Raw genomic sequence first — 8,917 nt, 5'->3', positions numbered from 1 at the left:
GGAACTGGAGTTACAGACAGTTGTGAGCTGCCATGTGGTTGCTGGGAACTGAACCCAGGTTCTTTGGAAGAATAGCCAGTGCTCTTGACCTCTGAGCCATCTCTCCAGCCTCCTTTTTTTTTTTAAGTGAATGCCTAAAGGAAATACCAGTCGTGAAAGAGAAGTAACTGGTGTAGCTAGGGTCCAGGAGACTAGGAGGCGAGGGTACATAATGAGGTGGGACTAGGAGGCCAGCATCACATGATACATGGCTTTTCAGGCTACAGGAAGGAATAAGGATCTGATTTTAAGTAGTGTGAAAGATTTCAGCCAAGGACTAACATGACCACGTTTAAAGTTTTAAAAGACCATCTTGGTGGCCTGGAAAACGGATAACATAGAAACGAGTGAAGAAATCAGAGTCACAGCCTGGAAGGAGCCGACACTGGCTTTGCGTAGGAGAAAGCAGGTGGAAAAGAGTAGGACTGAGCAGAGAGGTTTTATTGGAGAAGCATAAAGGAAAGGGAAAACCCATGATGAGAGCAGGCTTCAGGCCAGGCAGGACGGTGGCAACATTCTCAGTGCTGGGGGAGGAGACAGGCTGGGAGGGAAGTGTTGAGAATCCAAGAGCTGGTTTTGGAATTAGGCATCTGTCAGAATGCCAAGAAGAAAGCCCAAATAGGCAGTTGGCTCCACAACCTGGAAGCCAGACGTGGATCTCTATTTCCCAGGTTCACCCATCTGTTTCTCCCTCTGCAGTTGGCTGAAATCATGGGTTTCTTATTCTTAACTTGCCTCAGGAGTCTCGGCAGCGTCTTCAGGCCCCTGTTCTAAGCCCATCCGGGCCTCCAGCTCCCCCCGCCCCCACTTCCAGAGCAGTTGCAGCCCTGAACCCACTTCTCACTTAAGAGTCCGATAGTCGAGGCCCTTGCTTTCCAGCAGAGCACCCAGGACTGTTCACTCGGGCTGGGTTAGCCATCCCTGGCTCCACCCTCGGAAATCTGACCAGAAAAAGCTCCTTCAGCCCCCACCTCCTGCAGCCTCTCTCCCCAGGGCCCCTCCCACCACTTACCTACATTGGGGTAACCTCAATCCCTTGGTCTCTCAGTCTCCCTAGACCGCCTTCCCAGTGCCCCACTCATTCTCCAAGCTCCCTCCACCACGCACCTCCCCTGCCTCCCCTAGTCCTCCAGAACTCCACCTCGCTAGCTGCAAGGGCCACTTCCGCTTTGCTTCCAGGGTCCCCAGCTTCCTGAATTCCTCCCAAGCAAGTTTGGTCCAAGCCCAAGCATCTGGGGGCTCCAAGTAGCTTAGTTAGCAAGCGCTGAAGGAGAGAGGTATTAAGAAAAAAACTGTGGCCGTGACACTACTTTCAAGTTCCAGAGTATTGGGACAGGGAAGGGGGCTGTGCTGTTGCTCAAGACTTCGGCCCTGGAGTCCCAGCACTCCTGGAACTCCAGCGATGTTCCACCCACTCAGGGCCTGTAGAGCCAAGCTCTGCCCCTGGGTCTGATCCAAGACCCTCTGGACATGATCAGAGTTGGAGAAGCATGGGAAATGAAATGGACCCCTCCCCAGGGTCAGGGACTTTCAGAAGCTGAGTCATTTGGTTTCCTGCTCATTTTCGGTCCTTTCTGGAATATTACATCCTCGTTTTCAGCCAGAGCCCCAGTTCCACAGGCCAGGAGCCTCACCCCTCTTTTAACCTATTCGCTAGATCCTCCGTACCTCAAAGTTGAGATCTCAAGCAAGCCCCAAGTCCTCCTTTTCCTAGGCATAGAATGTCCCCTGCAGGTCCTGTGAAACTGAATCCCACAAAAGAGTGAATTGAAAAAGCATGCTCAGAATCTCATGTCAAGAGAGAAAAGCTATGCCTGGAAAAACAAAGACTGCTTGATCTCAAGCATGAGAACTGTAGGTCAGTCTTGAATGGGCATATATGTGGTACACATATAACAGCGCTCAGAAACGGAGGCAGGAGAATTCTAACTTTGAGGCTACCCTGGGCTACAAAGTGAGACATTATCTAAAAAACAAAAAGAAAAAAAAATCTTACAATGGTGGACACTAGGGATGGGAAAGGAGAATAGGGAGAAATTGACAAGGTTGTTTAGGGACTGCGAAGGGGGCTAGAAGAGAGCAGAGAACCGAAGATAACCTCACAGAGAAGGGGCAGACATGATCGGTGCTCAGCATACACATGTATGAAAAATTAATTATAGTGAACTCTATCACATTAATTTGAGTTGTAGTAAATTAAAAACAGAAAAGAAGAGGCCAGTGAGGTGGTGCACATCTGTAATCTCCATCCTCAGGAGAATAAAGCAGGAAGCTTCCTTCGCAGAGCTAGAAGGACTGGAAACTACGCAGGACTGCGTAAGAGTTCCAAGTTAGCAAAACCCTGAGCAGGGAGAGGAGAAGGGGAGAGAGACATAAAAACAAGTGGTGGGAAGGAGAAAACAAAGTCCCACATAAGTATACAAGTGTTGACACCTGCGACCCACATATGCTCCATACACATGTACACATCCATGATGTGAATATAAATGCATGTATATGCATGTGTGTATATATATGTACATATATGTATATTCACATCAAGGGATACCAAAAATATATGCATAGTCACATTGCAAGACATTACACAATGCACACACAATCACCCAAGGACAATTCTCTTTTCCTATAAGGAATATTTGTTTTGGTCAGTACTAGCTTGGTTTAGATTTGGAACAGTGCAGATAAGAATTGAAATAGATGGCTCAGAGGTTAAAAGCATTTATTCCTCTTGCAGAGGACCCTGGCTTGTGCCCCAGCATCTACATGGTGGCTCACAACCATCTGTAACTCCAGTTCTAGGGGTTCTAAAGTCCTTTTTCTGGCCTCCATGGGCACTGAATACATGTGGTACACATATATACATGAAGCAAAACACTCACACACACACACACAATAAAAACAAATCCTTTCTTAAAAAAATAATTGTTTTTTGTCTGCTTATTGTTGTCATTTGTCTTCATTGTTTGATTGGTTTTTTGAGACAGGTCTCACATAACCCAGTCTGACCTGGGATTCAAGTTGTAGTTGAGGATGAACTTGAACTCCTGATCTTCCTGCTTCTCCACCTCCCAAGTACTGAGGCTACAAGCTACCAAGCCTGGTTTATGCGGTGGTAGGTGACAAAACCAGCTTCATGCATGCTAGGCAAACACTGGAGTAGTAAAAGTTAAAATGACAAACTTGAGTCAAGGGCACAGTGATATACAGTTCCAAGCCCTCAGGAAGCAGAGACAGGAGGATTAAAAGACTGTCTTCAGAGCTGGAGAGATGGCTCTGTGGTTAAGAGCACCGACTGCTCTTATGGAGGATCTGAGTTCAATTTCAGCATCCAGTACAGGTGACTCACAACCTCCTGTAAAGGGGATCTGATATGCTCTTTGGGTTACACACACTTTAAAGAATAAAATAAAATAAGTCTTAGGGAGAAAAAAGATAGCCTTTACCCTTGATTGAATCAAGGTGATCCAGGCAAGCATAGGAAGTAATTTAGCAAGCTTGGACTTGATTGGGGTTATGTCGCACCCTCTCCCAATTGTAACAATGCATGTGGCAGCTTAGCTCCTCACCTGCATGTCCAGTACACACACACACCTCTCCAAGCAGCACACTTAGCATCTTCAGAACACCTTCAGAGCTCCCTTGCACACCTCCCTCTCTGAACAACAGAGTAGATGTCTCAGCTCCTGATAACAATCATACTCAGATGGTTCCTATTCATCCAGCTGTGTCCCCGGTGTGTACAGTTTGAAAAGAGAAAGGTTGATCCAGTCTGAAGCAGTTTGGGGAATATGTGAAGAAGTCAAAACTTTGTCTTCCTGTAAACTCTGAGCGAGAATAATGCCCTGCTTATCATGTTCCTCCTGCGTGCAATTGGATGTGCATATGATTAAAGTCAGGGCATTATGCAAAGGGTCATGTGTAAAAGGAAAATGATCATAAACCCTAATCTATCAGTACCAACGGAAAACCATCCTCACTGTACCCCTTGTGACCAAACTCCTCTCCTTTAACCTCAAGAGCCCACAAATAAGAACTGGAGCCCTTCAAGAGAACCAAGCTGCTCAGTCCTAACAGCCTAACAGCGGAAACTGGAGCTGTCCTGACACTTCTGCCTACTTGTGGAGCCCTTTTCTGCCTATAGGGTTGCCTCGTCCAGCCTTGATGTGATGATTTCTACCTGGTCTTATTGTAGCTTCTTATGCCATGTTTGGTGGATGTCCCTGGGAGGCCTGCCCTTTTCTCAGGGGAGATGTAGTGTGGTGTGAATCTAGAGAGAGGAAGCTGTGTTTGGGATATAATATATGAAAGATGGATTTTACTTTTTTAAAGATATATTTACTTATTTTACTGAAAGAGTGCTCTTTCTGCATGTACACCTGCATGCCAGAAGAGGGCATCAGATCCCAGTATAGATGGTTGTGAGCCACCATGTGGTTGCTGGGAATTGAACCTAGGACCTCTGGGAAGAGCAGACAGTGCTCTTAATCACTCAGCAGTCTCTCCAGCCCTAGAGAAGGATTTTAAAAATGGGGTCCTTGTGGTACTCATGTGGCTGGCTGACCTTTTACAATTAATTAGGATCTTTTCTTCTGCTTTGATGTGGATAGTTTCCTTGCTACTTGTACAAATCTGGATGAGCTATTTTCAATTCCTTGGATAAGATGCCAAGAACCTGGAAAAACCCAGTCCAGACCCTGAACTCAGTAATTCAGGGATTCAAGTGTTCTTACCTCCATTCCTGTTAATTTTTTCTGTGTTTGGGGTCTTGTTGGGGGTTGGTCTGGTGCTTTATTTTGATGCTAATTATTGGCCCTCAAGATCTGGTTATTACTTGGATACACCTATCCTTGTTTTGTAAACTTACCAAAGACATTCTACCTGATTGATTGATTAAAGGCCTAAAACCTGGGCAGGGCAGATTGGGGGAGGTGTGGCTTATATTCCCGGGTTTAGGATGCCACAATGGGTTATGGTAAAGAAGGAACCATGTGGGCCAGGAGAAAGGTCTCTGGGGTGAAAAGGCCCAGATGAAAAATATAAGCAAGTATCTTGGGACTATGGATGTAGTACAGATAGGAATGGTTAAGGTGGATGGCATTGGATGGGGGCTAGGAGATGGTGAGGTTATTGGGCCAGCATGGATGAAATATACGTCTGGCCCAAGGTAAATAAGGCAATTATAAAATCTAACAGGTGTCTGTGTCTTATTAGTTGTGATAGTGGGTTAAATAATACCACTGCAATAATTATAGAGCTAATAAACATTATATAGCCAACAATTTTCACTTACAACAGCAGGGTCTTGTTCCTACCACAGGACAGTCTTGTCATTTCCTGCAGGGTGTTTGCCAGACCCCTCAGGTCCAAGGAGCCATTTCAGATGTTCTTTTATTATTTTCTAATTGTGTGTACAGAGGTTATGGACACATGTGTTCTGATGCCCTCCAAGGTGATAGATGCCTTGGAGCTGGAGCTGCAAGCAGTTGTGAGCCCATCAGACATGTAGCAAACTTGGATCCTATGCAGGTAACCACAGCTTCCACACATTCATGAATGGGCTAGCCATGTCTTTCATGGTCAGAAAACTGCATTTCACAACATGCCTCCCCATCCTCTGGCTCTTACATTCTTTCCACTCCTCTTCTACTATGTTCCTGAGCCATAGCTGGGGAGGAAAGGGCTGACACACATGTCCCGTTTGGATCTGGACACTCTTTGTGCTTTGTCTGGACAGTCTTCTAGTGCTTTGTTGCTCTAAATTTTCATAGCAACCAACCCAAAACATTGGCCCTCCAGCATACAAATGTCAAATCTCATGAAAAGCTCTGGCTCATTGTATTTGTATTTAATGCTCAGGCTTTTAATCTATCACAGTGTTCAAGGATTGGCATCCTGGGATCATGACACTGTAGTTGATAGCCTCATCACTACTACATATAAAAGTATGTAAACTTTATATGTAAACTCCTATAAAGCTAGCACTGGAGAGACTGAAACATAAAGATTGCCATAAGTTCAAAGTCAGCCTGAAATACATAGCAAAACCTTGTCTCAAAACTAGTACATCAGTACCAGGCATAGTGGCACAGCCCTTTAATCCCAGCACTGGGGAGGCAGAGGCAGTAGGATCTCTGTGAGGTCAAAGCCAGCCTGGTCTACGTAGGGAGTTCCAGGACATCCAGGACTATGCAGTCAGTCCCCATCTCAAATAATAATAAAATAATAATAATAATGAAAAGATAAATAAAAGTGGTCTGCATGAACAGAAACAGCCCTCAAGCGATCTACTTCATAGAGCCGTCATGAGATAAAGCATTTAGCAGGGCACCTGGCATTTAAGGATTAACAAATATTAATGTCATAACTGATCAACAGATATATTGATAAGTAATGATTAAAATACAGATGGAGATGAAGATATTTAAAAAGGTGAAAGGGGGCTGGAAAGAAGGCTCAGAGATTAAGAGCACTGGCTGTTCATCCAAAGGTCCTGAGTTTAATCACTTCCCCCTGGCAGGGCTGACAGGGCTTCCTTGCGTGGCCTCAGGGGGTGAGGATATGCTCAGTCCTGATGTGACTTGATTTGCTGGGGAGGGTTAATAAAGGGGAGGGGTCTCCCCTTTTCTGGGGGGAAAGGGATAGTGGAAGGGGGAAAGAAGGAAACAGAGAGGGGACTGGGAAGAGAGGAGAGAGGGGCACCCTTGGGATGTAAAGTAAATAAACTGAAATAAAATGTAAAAAAATAAATTTTCAGTTAAAAACCATCCTTTAATCTACATGATAATGAGGACATGGTAGCGAGGGGTGTTTGGAACTATATTCATCTCTTGATGTTCCTGGAAGCTATGGAACATAATAAAATAGAGGAGATGGATGAAAGACTCCCAAGAGCCTATCTAGACGGGGAGACCCCGCTTCCCAAGGAACAGCGAGACCAGCCTTCGGATGCAAGCCGCAAGAGGTTTATTTTGATACACGGGTACCCTGGGCGACCAAGCCTATCGGAGGACTTGCGCGCCTCTCGGTTGGGGTGACGGGTTTTTATAGGGCTCGGGAGCAGGAAGCGCGGTTACAGAAGCGAGAAGCATAGTTACAGGGGTCTGATTGGGTGGTTTGAACAAAGCCGTAGTTAAGTCACGTACCCAGAACAGGGAAGGCGGGAAGGCAGATTGTGAGCCGAGTCACGTACCCACCCGGAACCGGGAAGGCGGGAAAGAATGCAGCGAGGTAGCTCTCCCCTCAGGGAACTTACTGCTATACCGCGCCTACTCTACATAGTGTTAACAATCGCTGCTTATCTTTTGGTCTCTCAATGGACAGGGATGGCCAGACCAGGCGGGTGAAATCTTAGCAACCAGAAATGCAAGACTTAGGGACTGGATTGATTTGCAAGAACTTTTCCTTTTGCTTTGCTCATCCACAGGAGTAGAGCTCAGATGATGGCTATGCAAGCACTTCAGTGCCTCTGGGAGAAACTTGGGATGTCTGAGAAGTTACTTTCTCTAGCCTTGCCCTGTGACCATGACTCTGCTCCCAGAACGGACAGACTGTCTCATCCTCCGTACTCCTTCAACCTCCCACCCCCATCTCAGAACTATAGACAAGAGGTAGGGTCTTCCTTTCTCTTCTGTTGTCATAAAATACAAAGGCAACTTAAGGGAAGAAGAGATTCCATTAGTCTGTCCAGTCGTGGCAGGAAAGTGAAGGCAGCAGGAGCTCTCTTCACCGGCTCCCACTCGAGAAGAGCGGCTCAAATACCTCATGAGATCAAGATTGCAAATTTTTCCTAAGGATAAGAATGTCTCACACACACACACACACACACACAATTTATATGTATTTTTTAAAGATTTTATTTTTAATTATGAGGGGGGATGTGCACATGAAAGCTGGTGCCCTTAGAGGCCAGAGGCATCAGCTCCTCCTGGAGATGTAGTTACAGGTGGTTGTGAGGCACCCAGGGTGTGTGCTTGGAACTAAACTCCTGCCCTCTGCAAGATGCTAAGCCATCTTCCCCACCATACCTCTTATCCAAAGTCCTGACTGTCAGTACAGAAACTAAAGAGTAAGAAACTAATGCAGCTACTAAGTAGTTTAAAAGTGACTATCCCAACCTCCCCCAGTGGGGAATCCACAGGAGTATTCTATTACCAGCTCTTACAGCATTCAGTTCCACAGTAGCACCTCAAAGTTAGCCTCAGACACCAGCCCGTTAATGAAGGGTTCCCAAGACATTGATCAAGGAGTTAAACCTCTGATACAAAGGTGCTGGAGATGGCTCAGTGGTTAAGAACACTGTTTACAGCGGCTGTTTCGGAGGTCCTTAAGTTCAATTCCAAACAACCATCTATTATGGCATTTGATGCCCTCTTGTGGCTGATGATCATTTCTGTCGTGCAGGCATATATGCAAATAGTGCTCATATACATAAGGCTTTTTAAAACTCTGATACAAACAAAATTGGCACAGCATTTCCTAGACATTCAATACCATTTGATTAACTAACTGTGAAAAAAATAATATCCATTAGATGGTTTGGCCCAGGCCACTGAGCTAAGAAATATTTCCATACCCTAACCTGCCTTAGGGAGCCTATTCCCTCTGGCCTATGGTCATTCAAGGACTAGCAAGCAAGAAAAAAATGACAAGGTAAAGTGTTAGGAAGAGGAGGCTCGAGGCGGGAGCCATTTTGAGGCACGTCCCAAAGCACTTTTTATTGCTGCCTCCAAGCAAGGTCACAGCCTACCAACGTTCGTAACTCTAACTGCATCCCAAAAAAAGAGGGTCCTGCGTGTCAGGCATCTTAATAAACACCAACGGCGCGCCACAAACACACAAAAACAAAACACGGCCCACTTCCTCCAACCAAGCGCTGACC

This window comes from Meriones unguiculatus, chromosome 1 (genome assembly GCF_030254825.1).
Source record: "Meriones unguiculatus strain TT.TT164.6M chromosome 1, Bangor_MerUng_6.1, whole genome shotgun sequence".
Taxonomy (NCBI): Eukaryota; Metazoa; Chordata; class Mammalia; order Rodentia; family Muridae; genus Meriones; species Meriones unguiculatus.
Note: the sequence above shows the minus strand (reverse complement) of the source record.